Genomic DNA, 22,902 nt, shown 5'->3' with positions numbered 1-22,902 from the left:
TTGACTATGAGGGAAACTCCATTTCTTCTAAGGGATTCTTGCCCACAGTAGTAGATATAATGGTCATCTGAGTTAAATTCACCCATGCCAGTCTGTTTTAGTTCACTGATTCCTAAAATGTTGGTGTTCACTCTTACCATCTCCTGTTTGACCACTTCCAATTTACTGTGATTCATGAACCTAACATTCCAGGTTCCTATGCAATATTGTTCTTTACAGCATCAGACTTTACTTCCATCACCAGTCACATCCACAGCTGGGTGTTGTTTTTGCTTTGGCTCCGTCTCTTTCTTCTTTCTGGAGTTATTTCTACACTGATCTCCAGTAGCATATTGGGCACCTACCGACCTGGGGAGTTCATCTTTCAGTGCCCTATCTTTTTGCCTTCAGTGTCCTATCTATTTGCCTTTTTATACTGTTCATGGGATTTTCAAGGCAAGAATACTGAAGTGGTTTGCCATTCCCTTCTCCAGTGGACTACATTTGGTCAGAACTCTCCACCATGACCCGTCCATCTTAAGTGGCCCTACAGGGCATGGCTTATGGTTTCATTGAATTAGACAAGGCTGTGGTTCATGTGACCAGTTTGATTAGTTTTCTCTGATTGTGGTTTTCATTCTATCTGCTCTCTGATGGATAAAGATAAGAGGCTTCCTGATGGGAGAGACTGATTGACAGGAGGAAATTGGGTCTTGTTCTGATGGGCGGGCCATGCTCAGTAATTCTTTAATCTAATTTTTTGTTGATGGGCGGGGCTGTGTTCCCTCCCTGTTGTTGACCTGAGACCAAAGTATGGAGGAGGTAATGAAGATAATGGCAATCTCCTTCAAAAGGTCCCATGCACGCACTGCCACACTCAGTGCCCCCAACCCTGCAGCAGGTGACCACCAACCCACGCCCCTGCCAGAGACTCCTGGATACTCACAGGCAAGTCTGGGTCAGTCTCTTGTGGGGCCACTGCTCCTTTCTCCTGGGTCCTGGTGCACACAAGGTTCTGCTTGTGCCCTCCAAGAGTCTGTTTCCCCAGTCCTGTGTAAGTTCTGGTGGCTCTATAGTGGGTTAATGGCAACCTCCAAAAGGAGGGCTTATGCCATACCCAGGTCTACCGCACCCAGAGCCGCTGCCCCTGTGGCAGGCCACTGCTGACCCAGATCTCAAACACTCAAACACTCAAAGGTAGGTCTGGCTCAGTCTCTGTCGAGTCTCCTGGTGCGCACATAGATTACTGTAGTTATCTATTGCTAAAAAAAAAAAAAAAAAAGACCTCAAGACCATAGTAACTTAATTCAGAGCATGTGTTATCTCTCAGGAATCTCTCATGATCAGGAATTCAGGAGCAGGTTAGCAGGGTGGTTCTGGTTTCAGATCTTTCATTTTTGTGATTCTGATTTCAAGATGTTGGCAGAGGCTGCAGCCATCTGAAGGCTTGACTGGGGCTAGAAGATCCACTTCCAAGGTGGCTGACTCACATGGCGCAGAAGGCAGTGTTGACTCTGTCTCAGTTTCTTGCCAGTTTCCTCCAATTTGTTAATTTGCTTAAGTGTCTTCACAACATGGAGCCTGACTTCACAGTGAGTGATCAAAAAGCAGAAAGAGAAGGAGCAATGGATTTCCTAACCTCAAATTGAGAGTCATACAAATCACGTTTGCCACATTGTTTTGGTCACACAAGTCAACCCTGGTAGGGGTTGTAAGTTGGACTATACAAGGGTATGAATACCAGCCAGCAGGGATCATTGAGGGTCATCTTGGAAGCCAGAACCACACAGCCCAATGTGGCTTACCTTGAACAACTAGCTTTTTTATATACTGCAACTCTTATATCCCAAATGTTATGCTCTATTCTGTTCTTGGTGACATTAGAGAATTTTATCTTTAGAGTTGGAGAAGAAAGAAATAACTTTCTGCTTTGATACAATAATACTAACATTCTAATTTCAGTCTTTCCATTAAATTCTGTTAATAATCAATATATTAGCTTCCTTCTGCATGTGCTTTCAATTGTATCAAACTGTATTTCTTTTTTTTTTTTCTAATTCCATGGTTTCCAGTTTTTAACTTTCTGGCTTCATCCCTCCTAATATACTTAAAATTATTAATCATTTTGTTTCTTTCATGGATTTTTTCCCTCAAGGTTGTAGATATGTTAATTTGCTTATTTTAAAGTTTTACTATTTTTTCTTTCAAAATATTTGTTCAAGTGGACTTGTGCATTCAACAAGCATTTATAGAGAATCTTTCATATGCCAAAACAGTAAAGCCCCTCTATCAAGCAGAACTGAGAAGATATGGAAGTAAATACATGTAGGGGAAAAAGGAGGAGTATTATGAGGAAAGGTAAGGACAAAATATAAAGTAAGAAAAAATCAGATTAAATAGTTGGAGGGAATCTCAGTTTTTCTTCAAGACCTTTCTATTTGAAAGACCTTCACTTCAACCATGCCAATTTAACAGTTGACTATTATACTCAAATATCAACTGAGAATCATATACTCAAAGTCCAAGATCAGGCTTTGTGAAATTTTAATACCTTTGGGACTTTTCACTGTTAGTTATTGGTGACATAGCTTAAAATGGTAGTTCACTGATCTTATGGATCAAAAAAGTGGGTAGATAGTAAGAAATTAAAAAAAAAAAAAAACAACAAAACGTGTTTAGCACTTTACAGGTAACTGAAAATTAGCTACACCAGTGATCCCTTTCCCACTATTGCTTCACTACCCGTCAAAATACATCCAGGTGAATAAACCTCAAAGAGATCAATTACTTGAAGAATGTGTGACGTAATGTTTGCTGTCCCTCTGTGACCTATGTCAGTTCCCAGCGTACATCTACAAGAAAGAGATTTTCCTTAAAGGGATTCTTTTTTTTTCCTTATTAGAATTTATTTCATGAAGTATGGAAAAGGAAGAAAATTATTTAGAACAAGAAGCCATCAGCACAACAAACTAGCACATGGAACAACTAAGGAAAATTTTGCAGCCTCTAAAGAATACTCATGAAGGAATAAGCATGTTCCAACCATATGTTTTCATGTAATAGTTTACAAATGTATCCAACCACATAAAAACTAAAATTAGCCATTTTGGCGGGAAAGATGACCCCCTTTCTTAACAATGAAGATTTTTAGCCTATTTATTTTTCATATAAAAGGAGAGGTGATTAATAATGGTTTAAGATGTCATAAAATATTTTTCCTTGAATTTCTGTCTAACTAGGACTTGCAGTTTAATTCAACTGAAGTCTAATTCAAATTTTGCCACCTTTTGATATCAGATTGAATGGCACTTACTAAAACAGATATATAAATATCATCTTATATTCCTCTGAAACTGCTTTCAGTATTTTCTGGGATTACATACTAACCATAATCTCCAAAACTGTGAATGACCAGGGAGACAATGAAAAAGGGCTGGCCTGCATTCAAATTCTTTTTGTGGGGGTGGGGTGGAATTCAGTTGTGCTTTGAATCTGGGAGGCTGAACCATGGGTCTTAGAATCCCAGGTTGCTGTTGAGGAAATAGTGAGAATTAGCTAGAAAGGTTTTCAAGAAAGAGTAAATTCAGTTAACTTGCTATGGCCAAATATTTCAAACCTGAAAATTTTCAGGCTTCCAGACTTGTTCTGATCTCAGTCAGGCGCTGGCGATCAAGAAAAGCACTTGTTTTGTAGTACGTCAGGCTACTGCCACTCCCCTGGATAAAACTGCAAAATATCAGTATGCCCTCTTGCCTACAAGGACTTCCCTGGTAGCCCAGCAGGTAAGAAATCTGTCTGCCATACAGGAGACCCCAGTCTGATTCCTGGGTTGGAAAGATCCCCTGGAGAAGGGAAAGGCTACCCACTCCAATGTTTGTGGGCTTCCTTGTGGCTCAGCTGGTAAAGAACCAGCCTGCAATGTGGGAGACCTTGGTTCTACCCCTGGGTTGTTAAGATCCCCTGGAGAAGGGAAACGCTACCTGCTCCAGTATTCTGACCTGGAGAATTCCATGGGCTCTATAATCCAAGGGGTCTCAAAGAGTCGGACATAACTGAGTGACTTTCACTTCACTATTGCCCACAAATGAAAGCCTTACCCTACCACCTCCAGCCCCACTCTACCCAAATTTCCCTTTTCCCACCCTGAGCTATTTGTTCATTCCCAGATTGCCAATATCAGTTAAGTGTTGATCAGATTCTAGGACATAAAAGTAACTAACAGTAAGGTGTGAATGAGGTTTACCGGTTCACAAGGAAGATTTGCATTTTAAAAGAGGAATTTGTTAAACACAAATGAACTTCTAATAGATGGAATGTGTAAGAGAGATTTTTTTCTCTAAGGGATGGGAACATTTCCAGAGCTCTTTGTCAGCTCAGGGGTATCAAGTACAGCCTTGACATTCCTCTTCTATCTGCAAGCTCTCGCTATTCACACCTCTATTTATCCTACCAGTAACCTTTGCAAATAGTACCTATTTAAAACAGAATTATTAGAGAGTTGCTTGATAGAACTTTATATAAACGTGAAGGTTCTTGGGCCTCCAATTAGGTACTAGAGCCCTAAATTTCACAGTAGTCCATTTAAACAGGGAAAAATGCCATACATTAAAAGATTAACTCTCATTAGGTGTATTTATCTATCTAATTATTTAAATAAAGAAGAATTTATAAGAACTTTCCTATAATTACTAAAAGAAATAAATGGTTAGTTTTTAATTGGGGGAAAGGTTCAGATCAGTTCAGTTCAGTAGCTCAGTCGTGTCCAACACTTTGCAACCCCATGAATCACAGCACACCAGGCCTCCCTGTCCATCACCAATTCCCAGAGTTCACTCAGACTCGCGTCCATCGAGCCAGTGATGCCATCCAGCCATCTCATCCTCTGTTGTCCCCTTCTCCTCCTGTCCCCAATCCCTCCCAGCATCAGAGTCTTTTCCAATGAGTCAACTCTTCCAATGAGGTGGCCAAAGTACTGGAGTTTCAGCTTTAGCATCATTCCTTCCAAAGAAATCCCAGGGCTGATCCCTGGTTGGATCTCCTTGCAGTCCAAGGGACTCTCGAGAGTCTTCTCCAACACCACAGTTCAAAAGCATCAATTCTTCAGTGCTCAGCTTTCTTCACAGTCCAACTCTCACATCCATACATGACCACAGGAAAAACCATAGCCTTTACTAGATGGATCTTTGTTGGCAAAGTAAAGTCTCTGCTTTTGAATATGCTATCTAGGTTGGTCATAACTTTTCTTCCAAGGAGTAAGCGTCTTTCAATTTCATGGCTGCAATCACCATCTGCAGTGATTTTGGAGCCCAAAAAATAAAGTCTGACACTGTTTCCATTGTTTCCCCATCTATTTCCCATGAAGTGATGGATGGGAGCAGATGCCATGATCTTCGTTTTCTGAATGTTGAGCTTTAAGCCAACTTTTTCACTCTCCTCTTTCACTTTCATCAAGAGGCTTTTTAGTTCCTCTTCACTTTCTGCTATAAGGGTGGTGTCATCTGCATATCTGAGGTTATTGATATTTCTTCCAGCAATCTTGATTCCAGCTTGTGCTTCTTCCAGCCCAGCATTTCTCATGATGTACTCTGCATATAAATTAAATAAGTAGGGTGACAATATACAGCCTTGACATACTCCTTTTCCTATTTCGAACCAGTCTGTTGTTCCATGTCCAGTTCTAACTGTTGCTTCCTGACCTGCCTACAGGTTTCTCAAGAGGCAGGTCAGGTGGTCTGGTATTCCCATCTCTTTCAGAGTTTTCCACAGTTTATTGTGGTCCACACAGTCAAAGGCTTTGGCATAGTCAATAAAGCAGAAATAGATGTTTTTCTGGAACTCTCTTGCTTTTTCCATGATCCAGCGGATGTTGGCAGTTTGATCTCTGGTTCCTCTGCCTTTTCTAAAACCAGCTTGAACATCTGGAAGTTCACGGTTCACATATTCCTGAAGCCTGTCTTGGAGAATTTTGAGCATTACTTTACTAGCATGTGAGATGAGTACAATTGTGCAGTAGTTTGAGGATTCTTTGGCATTGCTTTTCTTTGGGATTGGAATGAAAACTGACCTTTTCCAATCCTGTGGCCACTGCTGAGTTTTCCAAATTTGCTGGCATATTGAGTGCAGCACTTTCACAGCATCATCGAGACCTTTTCAAAATAAAATCATTTAATTACATAAATATAGAGGAAAAACTAAAAAAAAAAAAACTTTCCATATAATTTTAATGTGAGATAGATCAAGAGAATTAAGTTTGAACACTTAGAATTTTTTCTGGGCCGAAGAATTTAATATTTTAGAGAAGAAAGAGGGGATTCAACCACAAGAAGAAAGAGGAACATAACAGTAGGGATCCAGAAATCTCTTTAAAATGTGATGAGCAAAGAGAAAATTGCTCTGCTCCACAAACTAATTCCTTCTCTAGCTCCCCTAGCGCCCATTTTGAAGATTATCTTATCAGGTGACTTCTCTTGTGGCTCAGCTGATAAAGAATCCGCCTGCAATGCAGGAGTCCTGGATTCAGTCCCTGGGTTGGGAAGATCCCCTGGAAAAGGGAAAGGCTATCCACTCCAGTATTCAGGCCTGGAGAACTGTATAGTCCATGGGGTAGCAAAGAGTTGGACACTACTAAGCAACTTTCACTTTCACTTATATGTATCAGAAACTCATGAAACCACTAACAGAACTTTTGATCAGAGTTGTACACTTGAAATTTCAGACTTTCATTCTCTGGCCTCTGTGCACAGGGTCCGTCATCTTTCCCCCTTAGATCTCTGCAGGCCATCAAAGTTCACACACAGGTATTACCCCGAAATGTGAGGAAGCCATAATCCTAGAGACAGACTCCTGTTCCCACACGTGACTCAGTCTTCGTTGTTGTGGACAATTTTTCTGAACTCCATCCAAAAACTGTCTTTACTATAAAAAGAAGAACAACTACTTTGAAATCATTTCAGGTTTTTATAGACTATATAGCTGTTTCACTTCCGATTTTTAAAATGCCCTTAAAGGTGGCTTAGAAGGGATTAATAACGATGATGCTCACAGAGATCATTTGAATTTGACAACTGAGCAAATAGTTAAATTAGGATTCAAATCCTAGAGTTAAAGAATTGTTTTCAGATCCTGTGCTTTTTTCATTAGAGCAAATTTTAGTGGCAGATATACCTTCTTGCATGAAGGGCTAAGCTACCCCAATACTGCCTAAAATTAGTTATGGTAAATAATCCATAAAAATATGACTTTCCAAAATTATTCTTATCTTAAACTTGCATATCATAAAATCTCTCTGGTTGAAGCATTAGGATTAAAATAATCAAGTTTTCTTTTAATAGTTTATCTCTTTCACTTTACAGAAGTGGACCAATAGTGACTATTTTAATTTGCCCTAAAGATAATCATTATGACTATAAATGATGTTATAAGTAATTTTTTTAAAGCTTATGTGTAGGATAACCCCATAATTTATCATCCAAATGAGGGCACTTTTGAGAGTGAACGTGGTCACTGTTCCACTGAAACTATCCTAAGTAAATGGAGAGATATGATTACTCAACTTATAGGACATAATTCTTGGTTCCAGAGTGATGCATTTTGGATGAACAAAGCCCAGAAGAATGAAAATCTAGATACATATACCTTACCAGTAAGTTGCCCTGAATCCCAGTTCTCATGAAGTATTCCCCAGTAAAACTTAGTCACTTTCAGAGGGGTCTAACTAACAGGCACTAAGCAAACATTTGGAATGTCAAGAGGGAAAAGTCTATCCAATAGATAAATTTTTACAGTTGATCAAAATAATATTATATAATACTACATTTTTCAGTCTCTAAGTCATGTCTGACTCTTTGCCACCCCATGGACCATGCCAGGCTCCTCTGTCCTCTACTATTTCCTGGAGTTTGCTCAAATTCATGTCCATTGAGTCAACGATGCTGTCTAACCATCTCATCCACTGTCACTCTCTTCTCCTTTGCTTGCTTTGATCTCCTTTATATACTACTACATTAGTAATTGATAAAGTAATTAAACTGCTAAGCAAAGGATTTTTATATACAAAAATTAAATTTGATAATGTAGGACTGTATTTAATCTTAAAATATCCTCATGACTGGCACAAAAATGAATTTTATTTTGAAGAAAATATACTATTTAGGGAATGTATTGCTATATAGCACGCATGCAACATGCTGTCTTCCCATTTTGCCAATAAATTGCTATACTGAACAGTGACCCTCAGAGAATTGGTGTGCTTAACAGAATAACATTATCAGAAAATGAGAGAATTTGATAACTGTTTCTAACTGTTGCTTGAGTTATTTGGAAATTCTTCAAATGAAATTACATTGGTCTACCAGGGCTTCCCTGGTGGCTCAGACGGTAAAGAATCCATCTGCAATGTGAGAGACCTGGGTTCGATCCCCATATTGGGAAGATCCCCTGGAGGAGGGCATGGCAACCCACTCCAATATTCTTGCCTGGAGAATCTCCATGGACAGGAGCCTGGCAGGCTACAGTCCATGGGGTCCCAGAGAGTTGGACACGACTGAGCAACTAAGCAAAACAATACCTTGCTTAAGAAGTATTTTCCTGGTCTGTATGAAGTTCAGCTTGACTTGAATAAGTTCATGGGAAAATGTCAGTTTTCTTACAATTTAAACTTTTAATTTGAGGTAGAAAGTTTCCCTTTTGGACAAAAAGTTGCAGCCTGGAAGTGGTAAAATGTCTTGCGGGTTGGGAACTAATGAAACTTTGTTGTGGACTAGTTCACAAAGGAATACAAGATGTGTTACATAATGCAGTCCTTTGTTTGTGGAGCTTCTGACAGAATCCTGCAGTTTTAGCTCAGTTTTAGCTTGAACTGAAAACTGCCACCAAAGTCCTCCCAAACTCCAGGCAGCTCTGAGTCTTTTTCCCCACCTCCTGCCATGATTACTCTGGCTTCTGATTAAATCACACCTTATATTTAAGGTCACTAACCTAAAACGACCCAAAGCTACTTATTTCTCTCAACAGTTCCCCATTATTTGGAATACTTGGAATACTTGAAAATAGTTTCTGTCCTAACTTATGTAGCCTTTTCTCCCAAAGCAAATGCTCTAAAAGTTTCCTCATTCATGGGTTCAAACGTCAGGTGAAAGATTTTGGAAACCAGTTAGCATGCTAAGGAGTCTGGAGCATTTGCATGAGTTGCAACCGTGCTACCTGAGGGACAGAGAAAATGTCGTGCTATTTAACGAGTGCCGGCTCCTCGCTTAGTTTTAACAGAATCAGAACTGCATTGCATTGTCTTCTCTGTATTTAATAGAAATCTTATTTGTATCATCTCTTCTTTAAAATACCCATGCCTTTGGGACTTAGTCTAATGTCTTCTTTCTTACTTAAAATATATTTCTACTATTTTTAGAAAACTTTTACAAGTTTGTTTTTATTTTATTACTAACTGAACTAGGTTGTAACAAATTCTCGACATAGAACTTCTTATTTTAGACTCAGTTTTTTCTGTTTTGACCTGGTTTAATCCTCCTTTCTCAGTACAGATTTCCCCTTTGCTTTCAGAGTGAGCATTTCATTACATTTATTGAATGTCTAGTATATATCATCAAGATATGAAGCCAATGAATATTTATTACATACCAAGAATGTGACTGATGATTACCATCTAGTTAGGAAGAACAGTTTGGATAATTCAACTTATGAAAGTTATTTCTTGGCTAGAAATGTGTTCTGTAGCAAAAATTCTGACCTGAGTATCTTAAACCAATAGGGGTTTGTGCTTCTCACATAACAAGTCCAGAGGTAAAGAGCTGCTGGTATGTGATAAAGTAAGGGCCAATATCTCTGTGTTTCTCTTTGCTTTTTTTTTTATTTCTTATTTCATGTTTGTTGCTTTATGGTCAGAAAACAGCTGCTGCAGCTAGAAGTGTAATGTCCATATTCAAAGGAAGAAGAGGTGAGCAGAAGGATTGCTTTTTACCTCAATCAGAAGAGAAAAAACTTTCTCAGAAACCAGCTTCTCAAGCAGATTGCCACATAGATCTTATTGACTAGAACTGGGTCCCAAGGCCCCCCTTGGTTGCTAGGGAGGCAAGGAAATCAGGGAACAGATTTGTCATAATTGGCTTAGAAATATCATAACTCATCATTCAGGACTGAGCACACTGCCACTCTGAACAAAATAGGAGTCTGTAGGTAGGAAGAAATTGGGGAATGGATACTGAGTAGGCAGTAGTGTCTATTCCACCTGTACCAGTCTGAAAAAGAAGAAAAAAGAGAATTAATGTGGACCACAAAAACTGGGAAACAGTTTATAGATATGATAGAACATAACCTAGGCTACGAGGTAGTTAAAGCAACTAGATTGATAAAAGAACGACACTAGGACACTCCAACTAAGAGAAGAACAAAAGCTTTAAGAAAGGAACATATGCTGTTTATAGGAAGTAGACACTGCATTGTGAATTCCTTAATTCTTTGAAGGCAGGAAGTAAGGCTTATTCCTATTTATTTTCCTAGTGTCTCACACGTAATAGATGCTTATTGAATCATAGTAAATGAATGCATAATATTCCAACCCAGAAGTCCAGACATGATTTAATAAATCATGGAGATAATAGAATAGAAAATTAAAATTTAAGACTCCCTTGGCAATGCCAAGAAAAGGGGAATACTACTATAGTGTGGCTACACTCTGGAATACTTGCTGGGTAGTACTGGAACCTGGGACATCTAAGGAAGGTAGAGCAAGAAATGGAGGCTGAAATATCATGTTAGTAATTTGAACTTTATCTGTAAAAACCCGATTATGTTTCCAGAGTAAAGTTTGGGTAATATACAAATGTTAGCCTCCAGCAGGCCCTCCAGGTATTGAAAGCATCGAGTCTGTTGCTGTCACTTGTCCCCCTTTTCTTCAAGTTCTGTTCTCTGTAACCTTCAGAGATTTCTACTGTGAAAGGAGCTCTGGAAAAATGTGAAGTGGTTCATGGGAGATTCCTAGATTCCTGCTTTATAATAATCGACGTTTTACTTTCGTCCAGTTTCTATTCTATGCCAGTCTCTCCGCTGCAGTTTTTAGGAGATCGTTAAAATACCTGACTCCAAATTGTTTATATTCTAACCAAGAATTTAAATCTCTTGATTGTTTTAAGTGAAGAAAAAGAAATTTAATACTGTTCACAAAAATTAAGTTGGTCAAAAGGATAATTTGACTGCCTTTATTGTTATGGGACAAATTCAACCAGACAACTCAGTCAAGAGTCAGACAGACTTGTTTCTGCAAATACCAAATGAGTAACTTCCACTAAAGGGAAATTATCTTTCTCATAGTCTTGCTCACTTTCTATTTAACCAAGGATAAACTGTCTTGTCCTACTTTGTTTCCTGAACCCTAGAATTTAAATTTGGCTTACCATCTACAATATTGCTAAGTAGTAAACTGAAATAATAAATGAAAGTAATTTAATTTTTGAATTGCGCATCCATAAATCCCACATAATTTCAATGATTTGCAACTCCTTTTTGTTTTCAAGACCTTAACTTTACACACAAAAAAATATGCCAGTGGAGTGGGGTTAGGCATAGTATTAAAATGTGCCAACTTAGTAATGGCATTTCTAACATGCTTATGGTCTATGGTCATTTGGCGAAGTTTACTTATTGCTTTAGGCTTCAGCCTCCTTGGTTTAGATTAGAATGTGTGTGTGTGCTAAGTCACTAGTCACTTCAGTCGTGTCAGACTCTTTGCAACCCCATGGACTGTAGCCCACCACGCTCCTCTGTCCATGGGATTCTCCAGACAAGAATGCTGGAGTGGGTTGCCATGCCTTCCTCTAGGGGATCTTCCTGACCCAAGGATCAAATCCAGGTCTCCTAACATTTCGTGCATTGGCAGGTGGGTGCTAGCACCAGCTGGGAAGCCCTAGATTAGAATATTTCAGGCTATTTAAGCTGAAGAGTACTTTTTATTTTGACAAAAAAAAATTGTTTTAATTGATTGAGTTATATATTTCCAGTGACAGATCTTTAACTATTCCTAAGACTTCACATAATTAATATTGCACTTGAATAAGTCACTCAGTTTATCTGAGCATCAGTTTTCTCATCAAAATGAGGCAACTGGACTTACATGATCTCTAGCTATTTTCAGCTCTGAAATTGTATGATTTCATTTTCCAATTCAATTCAACAAACATTAATGAAGTACTTATATAATACAAATCAACATGGTAGAGCCCCGATGGATACAGAGATAAATAACATGATTGTTTCATGCAAAGAGTTTGCAATTGGCTTCATTCAAGATTGAGGTGTATATTTCTCAACATGTCCGAGCTCCTCGTGTTTGGGATGTCACTTATGAATGAAAGCATATAATTTATTACCAAAGGGGAGGAAATTCATTCATTTGTTAATGTTTCTCATATCTGATTTTGGAGAAATTAAAAAGGGGTCTGAACTATTATTTTAATTATGTTGTGCAATTGTATCCTACCCTCGTTGCAGAGAATTTGGAGCCTTCCAGACCATTATCACATCCATCCCTAAAGAAGTCCAGTGAAAATAGAAAGCAGTAAATATAGTTATCCATATTTTAGTGATTAGAAAAATGGACCCTAGATTTCCTGGAGATATACAATGAGCAAGTGAGCAGGCAAAAAATCTAGGAACCCTCACCCTAGGACTGCATAACCAGCTTCCCTTGTGAGTGACAGTTTCTTTTAGCAGATTCTGCAGAGCCTGATTGCTAACCTGTCTTCCACACCTGATCCTTCCTTATTCTTTATCTAAACAGCAGCTTAGTCACTGATGACTTCAGATGTATCACCAGGAAAAAAAAAAGGGGGTATAGTGGGAGAGTGGAATGTATACAACAACAGATGTGACATGCAAGCTGTGATATAGTGATAGAATGTTCCAGTCTTCAGTTTGCATTAAAATTAGAAGTGAAGAAGAGTTGAGGACTCAGTCAATCTGATCCATAAGCATTTATCTGTAGGCCCAGCAGCCATAAAGAAACCTGTGTCACTCTAAACATGCCACCCTGGAAACTCTGTCTCAGTCCTTAGTATTACTAGAATTTTCCTAACCTGCTTTTGAGGGAAGTGAAGAACATAATGAATTTTCTTCTTTTTTACAAATTCTGCAAGCAGCTCCTTGGAAACAGTTGATTATATTTCCTTCTTTACCTAAATCTTCCTAGGTAGTAAAAAAGTCATATCCGTGTTTCATCTCATGGTTTCCTTAGTCAAAAATTTGCATCCAAGGCCTAGGAAAATGTTTGGTCTTCACGATTGAATGTTTAAACAGGTGCACACTTCACTGGTCTGGCTGAGGAAAGGTAGTCTCCTCCTTTCGGAAACCGTGACGTTAAGAGAAAGATTCTCATGCCAGCTTTTATGAATGCCTGTGAAGGAGAGTCAGGTAATTCTTAAGACTTATTACCTGGGTTACCAACCCACTTGCATCCCTCCTATTTTGTGTTCTCATGAAGAAATTGATTTAATAGATTCAAGATATTATTAAATACATTCTGCATTAATATTATATGTCCTCTTTGAATCCAAGTGGCAATACAATAGAATTTCATTTTATAAATAACACCTTTCAAGCTAACACCACAGGGCACAGTACAAAAGAATCAAAATAGAACACAAATGCTGTAATCAAATGCAGACCCCAGGAAGGCTGATTAAAAAGGCATGTTGCTAGTAAGAGCAGCCGACAGGGTAAATATAGTGGGTCAGAGCAGAACAGCCAACTGAACAGAAGGGCACACTGAAATAAAATGGACTTGCCTGCCTGATTCACGTGGACTTATGATTCTCCTTTGTCATCATTTCCTTTTGGACTCAACAGTTGCAGGGGAGAGGTGTGCATGTCTGTTTGCTGGGGAGATGGGGATCAAATGTTTGTAAGGTCCTTAGGTTTATCCTCACACACAACACAAACAAACAAACAAAAAAATCCTAAAGACAATCACTTGTCTAAAATCCTAAAGCAATGCCTACAGTATGATTGTGAGACAGCCCAATAGGGCTGGCTTTGCTTGATAATCCCACTGGTTTTCAGAAAACACGACTGAAGGAAGCCAGTGGATCCTTCCCATAATAGTGAGAGCAGATAGTACTGCTATGACCAGGCATCAGTAAATAAACAGACAAATGGGTAAGACAGGTGCTTTGTGGCCTTAGTCTTGAGCCAGTCTCCTCTCCATGGCACTCGCTCCACACCCAGTTGCTTTGTGTGCTCTCAGCCTCTTACCACCACACAACCCTTTCTAATGTCAAGGGTTTGTGTGTTATTCTCTAGGTATAGAATAAACAGTTCTGTCCTCTTCTAAAAGGAAGAAAAGAATTAGGTGAAAACAGTTGAGATATTTTAGTATACCTCCCCATCCATGTGTAAAATCAGTTCTCTCAGTGATCACTGTATACCTTAAGGAATGCTTCCCATTGGTCATTTACTTAAGCTTTTCTATATAATATTGAAGGTAGAACAATATAGGACAAGACTCATAGGGAAAATTTCCTACTAAATATATGATACATTTTTCTAAAATACAGCAACCCATAGTTAACAGCCTCCCCCAGAATGAATCATAGAACAGCAAATATGGGTTCTAGAGTCAATCAAAAGAAAAGGAGAGAGAAAGGAGAGAGAATAATTGAGCTCATTTTTGCCACTCTTGAAGCTGTGGATTGTTCATAATGACTCTCTTGATTTACCCACTTAGTTGAAATTCTGGACTGGGATCACCAATGCATAAATCTAGGTCAATAGTTTAGTATTTCTTTACATTTTTCCTAATCTGTTAACTGTAACCAATTGAAACATATGTGGGCAGCATTTGGGGCCTACCCAGTGGTTTAGCAGTTAAGAATCTTCCTGCAGTCCAAGAGACACAAGGAGATGTGAATTCAATCCCTGAGTCAGGCAGATCCCCTGGAGGAGGGCATGACAGTCCACTCCAGTCTTCTTGCTGAGGAAATCCCATGGACAGAGGAGCCTGGTGGGCTACAGTCCTCAGGGTCACAAGCAGCCCCCATGACTGAGGGACTGGGACCGAGCACTCATGGGCAGCATTTGGGTGGGGGGAGGTCATTATGCAATTACTTAGTAGTGCCAGTCTTATTCAATGGAATATTATTGTCCTTAATTCTGACAATATGTTTTTAATTATGCAGAGTCAGTGTATTAGCAAAGATAAACAACTCTAGTTAGTAGTATAGTAAGAGAACACTGGATTGTTATCTCCAAAGTGAGTTATTTCATAAAGTGTATCATCTAATAATTCTGTCTGTTATCCATAACTCACCCTTCCTTGCCTGCTCAACAAAAATTTATCTGGCTCCTTTAACTATTTCCCTTTCCTATATGTGTGTGTGTGTGCTTTGCCAGTGAGGATTCAGAGAGATGTTACAGGAGAAAGAGGATTTCCTTCCAGGTTGCCTGTACATTTTTGGCAGGCTCCTGTACCGTGCAAGGTTCTCTAGGGCCTGGCTCCTGCAGCACACACTTCTGCCCTGTTGCCCAGCAGCTGAAGTTCAGGTAGTTTCTCCAATGTCCAGCAGCTACCTCCATTACCCACCACACATGCACACACACACATGCACACATAGGGTGGTGGTTTACACGGTAGTGTGCCTCCGATGAAACAGCCTCCCTGTGAACAGTTTCCTGGACACCCTAGAACATAGATTTCCAGCCAGTTTTTCTGACACACTTCTCCAGCAGTTTCTCTGCCGTTCATTCATTGGCTGGGCCTTGTCCAACAATGGGCTCCCCTGGTAGTTCAGTCAGTAAAGAATCTGCCTCCAATGCACGACACCCAGGTTTGATCCCTGGGTCAGGAAGATCCACTGGAGAAGGGAATAGTTATCCATTCCAGTATTCTTGCCTGGAGAACTCCATGGACAGAGGAGTCTGGCAGGCTATAGTCCATGAGATTGCAAAGAGTCAGATACGACTGAGTGACTAACGCTTTCACTTCGCCCAGTAAAAACTGGATCCTGGTCCAGAGGTGTAAGGGACTCTTGATCGAGCACTCTCTATCAGCCTTAGAAGTTATGGGTCCTCTTTATATTTGCTTGTTGTTATATAATTTCAGTTCAGTTCAGTTCAACTCAGTCGCTGAGTCATGTCCAACTCTTTGCAACCCCATGAACCACAGCACGCCAGGCCTCCCTGTCCATCACCAACTTCCGGAGTTTACTCAAACTCATGTCTACTGAGTCAGTGATGCCATCTAACCATCTTGTCCTCTGTCGTCCCCTTCTCCTCCTGCCTTCAGTCTTTCCCAGTATTAGGGTCTTTTCAAATGAGTCAGCTCTTCGCATGAGGTGGCTAAAATATTGGAGTTTCAACTTCAATATCAGTCCTTCCAATGAACACCCAGGACTGATTTCCTTTAGGACGGACTGTTTGGATCTCCTTGCAGTCTAAAGGACTCTCAAGAGTCTTTTCCAATTCCACAGTTCAAAAGCATCAATTCTTCTGCACTCAGCTTTCTGTATAATCCAACTCTCACATCCATACATGACTACTGGAAAAACCATAGCCTTGACTAGACAGATCTTTGTTGACAAAGTAATGTCTCTGCTTTTTAATATGTGATCTATGTTGGTCATAACTTTTCTTCCAAGGAGTAAGCGTCTTTTAATTTCATGGCTGCAATCACCATCTGCAGTGATTTTGAAGCCCAGAAAAATAAAGTCTGACACTGTTTCCACTGTTTCCCATCTATTTGCCATGAAGTAATGGGACCAGATGCCATAATCTTCGTTTTCTGAATGTTGAGCTTTAAGCCAACTTTTTCACTCTCCTCTTTCACTTTCATCAAGAGGCTCTTTAGTTCTTCTTTACTTTCTGCCATAAGGATAGTGTTATCTGCATATCTGAGGTTATTGATATTTCTCCTGGCAATCTTGATTCCAGCTTGTGCTTCTTCCAGCCGAGCATTTCTCATGATGTACTCTGCATGTAAGTTAAATAAGCAGGGTGACAATATACAGCCTTGATGTACTCCTTTTCCTATTTGGAACCAGTCTGTTGTTCCACATCCAGTTCTAACTGTTGCTTCCTGACCTGCCTACAGGTTTCTCAAGAGGCAGGTCAGGTGGTCTGGTATTCCCATTTCTTTCAGAATTTTCCACAGTTTCTTGTGATCCACACAGTCAAAGGCTTTGGCATAGCCAATAAAGCAGAAATGATGTTTTTCTGGAACTCTCTTGCTTTTTCCATGATCCCCAGCGGATGTTGGCAATTTGATCTCTGGTTCCTCTACCTTTTCTAAAACCAGCTTGAACATCTGGAAGTTCACCATTCACATATTGCTAAAACTTTGCTTGGAGAATTTTGAGCATTACTTTACTAGTGTGTGAGATGAGTGCAATTGTGCAGTAGTTTGAGCATTCTTTGGCATTGCCTTTCTTTTGGGATTGGAATGAAACTGACCTTTTCCAGTCCAGCAGCCACTGCTGAGTTTGCCAAATTTGCTGGCATATTGACTACAGCACTTTCACAGCATCATCTTTCAAGATTTGAACTAGCTCAACTGGAATTCCATCACCTCCACTAGCTTTGTTCCTAGTGATGCTTCCTAAGGCCCATTTGACTTCACATTCCAGGTTGTCTGGCTCTAAGTGAGTGATCACACCATCATGATTATCTGGGTCATGAAGATCTTTTTTATATTGTTCTTCTGTGTATTCTTGCCACCTCTTCTTAATATCTTCTGCTTCTGTTAGGTCCATACCATTTCTGTCCTTTATTGAGCCCATCTTATATAATTTACAGTTGTCTTATCATTAGTCCTCATTACTCCAAACCCCTGTTACAGTTAATAATTCTTTACATTAAACTTCTCCTCTTCAAATTACTGTGTGGTTTCTATTTCCTGATGGACCACGACTGCTCTATGACTAAAAAAGATTGAAATAATCTGTATTGTTTGGGAGTAGGTAGCAGTAAATCATCTCTTTATGGAATGGATTAGCATTAGTATGATGGGCCTTATCCCAGCCTCGCTGTTAGAGGAACAAAGAGTTTTGAGAATTTGATGCTAGATTGAAAAGTGACTTAAGAATATGATGCTGTGTACTATTTTTAACTGTACATATGGTTTTAAGGATCTGATTTTAAAATATTTTACTTGATCTCACTGAGAGTTTTGTAAAATGTAAACTGTAGAAAGGCAGACAACAAAAGCCTGAACTCAAAAGAAATTCGTTGGCCTTGAAAAGATGTTGCAAAATAATAACACTATAATGTGAATATTTAGATTAGTAATGCTAGGGAAATACTGGTTCCCATGGTTTTTTGAGAACTCATAGCAACAGGGATAGATGGGGCTTCCCTGGTGGCTCAGAGGGTAAAGAATCTGCCTGTAGTACAGGAGATGCGAGTTCTGTCCCTGGGTCAGGAAGGTCCCCTGAAGAAGGGAATGGCTACCCACTCCGGTATTCTTGCCTGGAGAATTCCACGGACAGAGGAGCCTCGAAGATTACAGTCCATGGGGTTACAAAGAGCAGGACACGACTGAGCGACTAACACACACACACAGTTATTATCCTTATTTTACAAATAGAAGTTCTCGAAGGTTAAGGAACTGACCTAACATGCTTTGTGTAGTACAACTCAGGGCAAGGTTTTGAGCTTAGATCTGACTGTGAAGCCTGACTCCGAACCATTGCCCTCTGCTATCAGAGGGCTAATACTGAAATAAATAGCAAGCTACCTGGGAGAGCAAACACAGAAGACTTGCTTGTGTTGTTTTCATCAAAGATCCGGAAAGAGATACTCTAACATATCCTTAAAATGTATAGCACACTTTGAGATATTTCTGAGACAATCTATTACTCTTACCTAAAAATATATGGACAAGCTGGGTGAACACTGATGATCAAATCCCCAGATCCAAAGTGTTAACTGTGTATCAAAACCCCAGCAGCCTTGATTCAGAGCTGAATTGAAGGCAGATGAAATATTAACAGCAGTTCTAGCAGCACAAAATGAAATATGAGATCCTGTATCAGAAATTATTAGTAACCTGTTAAAAGAAATGCTGAAAAATGGCAGTTACCAAATTAAAACTGGGAAACAGAGCCCAAATGGGAAATTTTGAAAAGTTTGGAGGAAAATAAATGACAGATTGTCCTCTTGGCTCTTATTACTATGCCATCCTAAATCCTACTTGGCAATACATGGTGGAGGTGAAATAAGAACTGCATCACTGCCAGTGCTGGTCCTCAGATTTGTAGTTCTAAGTGTCTGTGAGGGTGTCTGCGATCGATTGGAAAAGTAGCTAGAATTTGGTAGCTTTATCTAAATTGGAGAGTCTAGAGACTCTTATTATGAAAGGCTTCCTCTCATTTGTGAATTGGCCCCTTTGCTCCACTTTTGGATGCCTGGCTTCCTCCATGCCGAGCTGCACTAAATGTTTCTACATGGGAAAGCTATTCTCCTTAAATGCTTTCAAATTTAAAGCATCTATCTGGATATGTTCATGTTTATGACTCAAAATATCTAGCATCAAAAAAAAAAAAAAGAGAGAGAGAGAGAGAGAAAGGTTACAAATACCAAATACTGGGTAGTAAATGAAGGCGATGTTTTTCCATCAGTAACTGAGAGCAGAGAAATGACTAGAAGCAGAGTTGCTGAGCAGTTGGTGCCAGAGAGAAAAAGGAAATGAGCTATAGAACCATAGAATCTTCATGTTGGCAGAGACTATGGAGTTCATGCAGTCCAACCCTATCATTTTTCAATGAAGACACTGAGACATGGGGAGTTAAGGGACTTGACTTGCCCTAGACACATAGCTGTTTACTGACAGTCAGGCCAAAAACATTTCCCAACTCCCAGTCTGGAACTCTGTAGTTCAGCATGCTACTGCCATTCTCTACTGAAAATTAACACTAACCCAGCCTGGAACATAGAAGAATTCAGCATCTGTGAGAAGCAAGAAAAATGAATTCTGAGATGAAAATCAGTCCGAGAAAAAAGAGAGGGGAAATGAATGATTCTCTTTCACTGTGATTCTTTGGCCAACTTTTCTAAAGATATTTTATATCATTTTATTCCTCCATCCCTTTCTACAAAAAAAATAATAAAATAATTTGGTTGTAATTCCCCAGGGTTTATATTTACACATTCAGATTTGATTTACTTTGAGAATTCTCCCACGTACAAGTTGTCTTGATTAGTTCGTGTGTGGCATTGCCATTGATTCCTGTTATTTACATGGGCGTGACTCTTTTTTCCTAGCACGTAAATGTGCTTCACAGTCCTTGTAGGGAGAATCTTCTCCCAGGGACACCCTAACTAAGGATCAGATGTAGATTTAAGATGCACGAATTATATTCTATTAACCTTTGTATTCTGTTAACCTCCTGGAAAGCTTAAGCCATATGTGGGCCTTATAATAAGGCTCATGAGTTAGGTGAAATAATTTTATTTGGAAGCACAGGATACTTTGAAATAAACCAGTAACAAAGGAGAGACAATAAAAATGTTTCCGTAGGATACCCTGTGAAATAGCAGTATGGGCCTTTCAGACGAGTTGAATATGTTTCAGAATAGAGCAACCGGAAATGAGAGAGTCAGACAGTATGATGAAAACTACAGATGGAATGCATCGCATGGGAAGTGATTTTATACAAGAAGAGGGCTTAGGAGCAGGTAGGCGTGGAGTTGGAAAGGAGTGGGTAACTGAAATAAGAGAAGATAATGCTTGACCAGGTCTAGTAAAATATTCCCTGCCACAACCACTGTTCCATGAAGAGACTGAGCCAGGAGGCCTGAATAAGCTAACCTGAAGTTCAGTGTTGCCATTGTTGTGGGAGGCAGCAGGCAGAGCACACCCGGATTTGTGTTACACAGTAATCACTGCTGGGTGTCAGCATTCATCAGCCAGATGGTCAGGCCCACAATTAATCAATTAGGCTGGGATGATCAACTGGACTAAGTTTTCCCCTTTGGTGAAAAACCCTCATCATGCAGTCAAGGCCAATAGCACTTTTATCCTGTTGCTTTTGGAGATGCTTCTGAAAAGCCCTCTTTTCTCTTTCAGGCTTCTAGTTACTTAGTGTTATTAAGTTCCAAGCTGCGTGGACAATATAGATACCCCAAATTGAGATTTTAACATAATAGGTTTTTAACATCTTCTGTGTTCATATATAACGTTTCAAATCTCCAGATAGAAACAAGATTTTTGAAGCAACATTCTCTGAGGAATTTACTAGATTTAAGGTCTTCCTATTGGATCCTCTGAATCCATTGCAACCACACTGGAAATGGTTCTTTCACTGAGTACTTATGAAGATGACATGTTAATAAGATACAAACAATTAACATTTCATTGAGTATCCAACCTGTGATAGATACTACCATGAAAAGGATCAGCAAACATTGATTCCATCTTTATAATAATTCAAGGTGATAATATTCCATTTCAAAGAAAAGAAAACTGAGGCTAGAAAGTTCATTTTCTTAAGGTTAAGCATTTATCAAAGAGGTGGTAAGATGATTTAATGATCTTTGGAATGAAAACTAAAAAATTATTCTACATTTTTTTATACGCCTTACGCAACTGTTCATCTTTAGACAATAATAGTTAGGAATATATAGTGGGTCCTTATTAGCTCTGTCTAAAGCTCTGGAAAGAAATCTTTTACTAGTGTTTCCCAGCCCTGTTGATGGTGTTCTTTTTCCTGCAATTCTTGCTATACCTCATCTGACTTTTCAAGTTGCTTTCTCCCTTGTTTGGGGGCCATCACCACTATTTGCTGACCATTCTGTCCCCACTTCAGTGTCCTTATCTTGAAATGCTTCCTCTGAGTTTGTTTCCTACACTAAGTCTTTTCTTTATCCATTGACTCATTCAGGCTATCAGCCTCCTCCAAAAAAATGTCTGTTAATTGATTTATTTTTTATGTTGAACCTGTTTTTCTCCTCGGGCTGTTTTATTTTCCTTCTCCTCTTGCTATATAACAGTACTACTGCACAGGAAAAGGCGTTGGAAAGTCCTGTTGACAAGAGGTGTCACTTGCTGATGGAGGTCCATGCTGACCCCATGGAGCAGAAATATAGACACAATCTCATATTCCCTTTGTGTTTCAACACTGAACTTACTTCTCTCCTTTGTCTTAGCTCTTCCCTACTGCCACCCAAGCTTAACTTGAGTGCTTCTCTTTAACCATTTTGTGACCAGATTTTGCGAGGACGTCATTGACCCAAATGCACATCTTTGAGATATTAGGCTTTTACTTATAATCACATTATTTTATGGAACATGAGGCTTCCTGTTGTGATTTTACTGTAGTGCTTTTCTTTTATTTGTTTGTTTTGCTACTTATCAAATAAGGGAAGCAATACCAAAATACCACAGGATAGTGTATAGGTAACTACTTTTTCTTAAATCAAGTTTAGGAGCACATGGAAAAAAAGGTATTACAGAGATCTTAATGAGCATCTTTTCTCCTCCAGGGCTCTCCTGATGCCCTCTTTTTCTGTCTGCGGTACTCTAATTTGTTCTTGCTATGTTTGGTAGGCAGCTGTTCTAAGTTTTTCCCTTGCTGCTCCTTTTTGTACAGTCCTTCAATCTTCACCCCAGAGCTGATGAGGCTCTTTCATTTTGACCTGCAGTATCTCTGTGAATTGCAGAGCTGAGCCCTGCCATCTAAACTGCCTTTCTGCTTCATTTTGCTCCTGACCTAACGCCCCCCCTCCCCACCCCTGCTATTCCAGGCCTGGCCTCTCATGACCAGAGACTGCTGACTCATCCTGGCCTGTGCCAAGCTGTGCAGTCGCTTAGCGATGTGGACAGGAGTCGAAGGACTAGAATGAGATCACTGAGCTCATTTCACTTGTTGCTTACGGTACAGTCCAGCATGAGCTGGAAATGTAGGAACCTCAGCCTCTCGAGCAGAAAGA

At 39.6% G+C, this 22,902-nt stretch overlaps 1 protein-coding gene across 50 annotated transcripts in view; it reads left to right on the top strand.

Moving 5' to 3' along the window:
• The window catches only part of ZBTB20 (zinc finger and BTB domain containing 20), an 863,472-nt gene that overhangs the window by 517,765 nt on the left and 322,805 nt on the right, over positions 1–22,902 (top strand). For 20 of the 50 annotated variants that reach the window (XM_060417983.1, XM_060417962.1, XM_060418013.1 and 17 more), the window contains one exon: positions 1–22,902. This exon is cut by the window's left edge and continues 54,528 nt beyond it. The exons of the other annotated variants lie outside the window; for them this stretch is intronic. The gene's annotated coding sequence lies outside the window, so the exon portion shown is untranslated. 50 annotated transcript variants of the gene reach the window in all.

This window comes from Ovis aries, chromosome 1, assembly GCF_016772045.2.
Source record: "Ovis aries strain OAR_USU_Benz2616 breed Rambouillet chromosome 1, ARS-UI_Ramb_v3.0, whole genome shotgun sequence".
NCBI classification, from domain to species: Eukaryota; Metazoa; Chordata; class Mammalia; order Artiodactyla; family Bovidae; genus Ovis; species Ovis aries.
This window is presented reverse-complemented; position numbering and strand designations above follow the sequence as displayed.